Source organism: Heterodontus francisci, chromosome 33 (assembly GCF_036365525.1).
Source record: "Heterodontus francisci isolate sHetFra1 chromosome 33, sHetFra1.hap1, whole genome shotgun sequence".
NCBI lineage: Eukaryota > Metazoa > Chordata > Chondrichthyes > Heterodontiformes > Heterodontidae > Heterodontus > Heterodontus francisci.
Window position 1 is genome coordinate 15,513,515 of NC_090403.1, and position 6,000 is coordinate 15,519,514.

The window sequence follows — 6,000 nt, forward strand, 5'->3', positions numbered from 1 at the left end:
AGTTCCAGGAGTGCTGACACTGACTGGGTACAGTTCCAGGGGTGCTGACAGTTACTGGGTACAGTTCCATGAGTGCTGGCTCTTACTGGGTACAGTTCCATGAGTGCTGACTCTGAATGGGTACTGTTCCATCAGTGCTGACTCCACAGGGTACAGTTCCAGGAGTGCTGACACTTACTTGGTACAGTTCCATGAGTCCTGACAGTTACGGGGTATTGTTCCAGGAGTGCTGACTCTTACTGGGTACATTTCCATGAGTGCTGACACTTAATGGGTGCAGTTCCACGAGTGCTGACACTGACTGGGTCAATTTCCATGACTGCTGACCATTGCTGGGTACAGTTCCATGAGTGCTGACTCTGACGGGTTCAATTTCCATGACTGCTGACTATTACTGGGTACAGTTCCATGAGTGCTGACTCTAACTGGGTATATTTTCATGAGTGCTGACTCTTACTGGGTACATTTCCATCAGTGCTGACACTTACTGGGTACATTTCCATGACTGCTGACTATTACTGGGTACTGTTCCATGAGTGCTGACTCTTATTGGGTACATTTCCAAGAGTGATGACTCTTACTGGGCCAATTTCCATGAGTGCTGACTCTTACTGGGTACATTTCCATGAGTGCTGACACCTACTGGGTACAGTTCCATGAGTGCTGATTCTTACTGGGTACAGTTCCATGAGTGCTGACTCTTACTGGGTCAATTTCCATGAGTGCTGACACTTACTGGGTCAATTCCATGAGTGCTGACACTTACTGGGTACATTTCCATGATTGCTGACACCTACTGGGTACAGTTCCATGAGTGCTGACTCTTACTGGGTACATTTCCATGAGTGCTGACTCTTACTGGGCACATTTCCATGAGTGCTGAATCTGACTGGGTGCAGTTCCATGAGTGCAGACACTTACTGGGTACAGTTCCATGAGTGCTGACTCTTACTGGGTACAGTTCCAGGAGTGCTGACTCTGAATGGGTACTGTTCCATCAGTGCTGACTCGACAGGGTACAGTTCCAGGAGTGCTGACACTTACTTGGTACAGTTCCATGAGTGCTGACACTTACTGGGTACTGTTCCAGGAGTGCTGACTCTTACTGGGTACATTTCCATGAGTGCTGACACTTAATGGGTACAGTTCCAGGAGTGCTGACACTGACATGGGTACAGTTCCAGGTGTGCTGACGCTTACTGGCTACATTTCCATGAGTGCTGACTCTTACTGGCTGCATTTCCATGGGTGCTGACTCTTACTGGCTCCATTTCCATGAGTGCTGACACTTACTGGCTCCATTTCCATGAGTGCTGACACTTACTGGCTACATTTCTATGAGGGCTGACTCTTCCTGGGTACAGTTCCATCAGTGCTGACTCTTACTGGCTACATTTCCATGGGTACTGACTCTTACTGGCTACATTTCCATGGGTGCTGACTCTTACTGTCTACATTTCCATGAGTGCTGACTCTTACTGGGTATATTTCCATGAGTGCTGACTCTTACTGGCTACATTTCCATGAGTGCTGACGCTTACTGGCGACATTTCCATGGGTGCTCACTCTTAATGGCTACATTTTCATGAGTGCTGTCTCTTCCTGGCTCCATTTCCATGAGTGCAGACTCTTACTGGCGACATTTCCATGAGTGCAGATGTTTACTGGCTGCATTTCCATGGGTGCTGACTCTTACTGGCTACATTTCCATGAGTGCTGACTCTTACTGGCTACATTTCCATGTGTGCTGACTCTTACTGGCTACATTTCCATGAGTGCTGATGTTTACTGGCTACATTTCCAAGGGTTGCTGACTCTGACTAGCTGCATTTCCATGAGTGCTGACTCTTACTGGCTACATTTCCATGAGTGCTGACACTTACTGGCTACATTTCCATGGGTGCTGACTCTTACTGGCTACATTTCCATGAGTGCTGACTATTACTGGCTCCATTTCCATGAGTGCTGACTCTTACAGGCGACATTTCCATGAGTGCTGACTCTTACTGGCGACATTTCCATGAGTGCTGACTCTTACTGGCTACCTTTCCATGAGTGCTGACTCTTACTGGCGACATTTCCATGAGTGCTGACTCTTACTGCCTACATTTCCATGAATGCTGACTCTTACTGGCGACATTTCCATGAGTGCTGACACTTACTGGCAACATTTCCATGAGTGCTGACTCTTACTGGCTACATTTCCATGAGTGCTGACTCTGACTGGCTACATTTCCTTGAGTGATGACTCTTTCTGGCTACATTTCCATGAGTGCTGACTCTTACTGGCTACATTTCCATGAGTGCTGACTCTTACTGGCGACATTTCCATGAGTGCTGACTCTTACTGGCTGCCTTTCCATGAGTGCTGACTCTTCCTGGCTACATTTCCATGAGTGCTGACTGCTACTGGCTACATTTCCATGCGTGCTGACTCTTATTGGCTGCATTTCCATGAGTGCTGATACTTACTGGCTACATTTCTATGAGGGCTGACTCTTCCTGGGTACAGTTCCATGAGTGCTGACTCTTACTGGCTACATTTCCATGGGTACTGACTCTTACTGGCTACATTTCCATGGGTGCTGACTCTTTCTGTCTACATTTCCATGAGTGCTGACTCTTACTGGGTATATTTCCATGAGTGCTGATGCTTCCTGGCTACAGTTCCATGGGTGCTGACTCTTACTGCCTACATTTCCAAGAATGCTGACTCTTACTGGCGACATTTCCATGAGTGCTGACTCTTACTGGCTACATTTCCATGAGTGCTGACTCTTACTGGGTACAATTCCACGAGTGCTGAGTTTTCCTGGCTACATTTCCATGAGTGCGGACACTTACTGGCGATATTTCCATGAGTGCTGACTCTTACTGGCTACATTTTCATGAGTGCTGACGTTTACTGGCTCCATTTCCATGAGTGCTGACTCTTACTGGCTCAATTTCCATGAGTGCTGACTCTTACTGGCGACATTTCCATGGGTGCTGACTCTTGCTGGCGACATTTCCATGAGTGCTGTCTCTTCCTGGCTACATTTCCTTGAGTGCTGACTCTTACTGGCTACATTTCCATGAGTGCTGACTCTTACTGGCTACATTTCCATGGGTGCTGACTCTTACTGGCTACATTTCCATGAGTGCTGACACTTACTGGCTACATTTCCATGAGTGCTGACTCTTACTGGCTACAATTCCATGAGGGCTGACGCTTACTGGCTACATTTCCATGGGTGCTGGCTCTTTCTGGCTACATTTCCATGAGTGCTGCCTCTTACTGGGTACACTTCCATGAGTGCTGACGCTTCCTGGCTATATTTCCATGAGTGCTGACTCTTACTGGCTACATTTCCATGAGTGCTGTCTCTTACTGGCTGCATTTCCATGAGTGCTGATACTTACTGGCTACATTTCTATGAGGGCTGACTCTTCCTGGGTCCAGTTCCGTGAGTGCTGACTCTTACTGGCTACATTTCCATGGGTACTGACTCTTACTGGCTACACTTCCATGGGTGCTGACTCTTTCTGTCTACATTTCCATGAGTGCTGACTCTTACTGGGTATATTTCCATGAGTGCTGATGCTTCCTGGCTACAGTTCCATGGGTGCTGACTCTTACTGGCTGCGTTTCCATGAGTGCTGACTCTTACTGGCTACATTTCCATGAGTGCTGACACTTACTGGCTACATTTCCATGGGTGCTGACTCTGACTGGCTACGTTTCCATGAGTGCTGACTCTTACTGGCTTCATTTCCATGGGTGCTGACTCTTACTGGCTACATTTCCATAAGTGCTGACTATTACTGGCGACATTTACATGAGTGCTGACTATTACTGGCGACATTTACATGAGTGCTGACTCTTACTGGCGACATTTCCATGTGTGCTGACTCTTACTGGCGACATTTCCATGTGTGCTGACTCTTACTGGCGACATTTCCATGTGTGCTGACTCTTACTGGCGACATTTACATGAGTGCTGACTCTTACTGGCGACATTTCCATGTGTGCTGACTCTTACTGGCGACATTTCCATGTGTGCTGACTCTTACTGGCGACATTTACATGAGTGCTGACTCTTACTGGCGACATTTCCATGTGTGCTGACTCTTACTGGCGACATTTCCATGAGTGCTGACTCTTACTGGCGACATTTCCATGTGTGCTGACTCTTACTGGCTACCTTTCCATGAGTGCTGACTCTTACTGGCTACCTTTCCATGAGTGCTGACTCTTACTGGCTCCATTTCCATGAGTGCTGACTCTTACTGGCGACATTTACATGAGTGCTGACTCTTACTGGCGACATTTCCATGTGTGCTGACTCTTACTGGCTACCTTTCCATGAGTGCTGACTCTTACTGGCGACATTTCCATGAGTGCTGACTCTTACTAGTTACATTTCCATGAGTGCTGACTCTTACTGGCTGCATTTCCTTGAGCGATGACTCTTACTGGCTACATTTCCATGAGTGCTGACTCTCACTGGCTACATTTCCATGAGTGCTGACTCTTACTGGCGACATTTCCATGAGTGCTGACTCTTACTGGCTACCTTTCCATGAGTGCTGACTCTTACTGGCTACATTTCCATGAGTGCTGACTCTTACTGGCAACATTTCCATGAGTGCTGACTCTTATTGGCTCCATTTCCATGAGTGCAGACTCTGACTGGCTACCTTTCCATGAGTGCTGACTCTTACTGGCTACATTTCCATGAGTGCTGACTCTTACTGGCAACATTTCCATGAGTGCTGACTCTTACTGGCTCCATTTCCATGAGTGCAGACTCTGACTGGCTACATTTCCATGAGTGCTGACACTTACTGGCTACATTTCTATGACGGCTGACTCTTCCTGGGTACAGTTCCATGAGTGCTGACTCTTACTGGCTACATTTCCATGTGTACTGACTCTTACTGGCTACATTTCCATGGGTGCTGACTCTTTCTGTCTACATTTCCATGAGTGCTGACTCTTACTGGGTGTATTTCCATGAGTGCTGATGCTTCCTGGCTGCAGTTCCATGGGTGCTGACTCTTACTGCCTACATTTCCATGAATGCTGACTCTTACTGGCGACATTTCCATGAGTGCTGACACTTACTGGCTAGATTTCCATGAGTGCTGACTCTTACTGGCTACATTTCCATGAGTGCTGACGCTTACTGGCTACATTTCCATGAGTGCTGACTCTTACTGGGTACATTTCCACGAGTGCTGAGTCTTCCTGGCTACATTTCCATGAGTGCTGACACTTACTGGCGATATTTCCGTGAGTGCTGACTCTTACTGGCTACATTTTCATGAGTGCTGACGTGTACTGGCTACATTTCCATGGGTGCTGACTCTTACTGGCTACATTTCCATGAGTGCTGACTCTTACTGGCTCCATTTCCATGGGTGCTGACTCTGACTGGCTACGTTTCCATGAGTGCTGACTCTTACTGGCTTCATTTCCATGGGTGCTGACTCTTACTGGCTACATTTCCATAAGTGCTGACTATTACTGGCGACATTTACTTGAGTGCTGACTATTACTGGCGACATTTACATGAGTGCTGACTCTTACTGGCGACATTTCCATGTGTGCTGACTCTTACTGGCGACATTTCCATGTGTGCTGACTCTTACTGGCGACATTTCCATGTGTGCTGACTCTTACTGGCGACATTTACATGAGTGCTGACTCTTACTGGCGACATTTCCATGTGTGCTGACTCTTACTGGCGACATTTCCATGTGTGCTGACTCTTACTGGCGACATTTACCTGAGTGCTGACTCTTACTGGCGACATTTCCATGTGTGCTGACTCTTACTGGCGACATTTCCATGAGTGCTGACTCTTACTGGCGACATTTCCATGTGTGCTGACTCTTACTGGCTACCTTTCCATGAGTGCTGACTCTTACTGGCTACCTTTCCATGAGTGCTGACTCTTACTGGCTCCATTTCCATGAGTGCTGACTCTTACTGGCGACATTTACATGAGTGCTGAC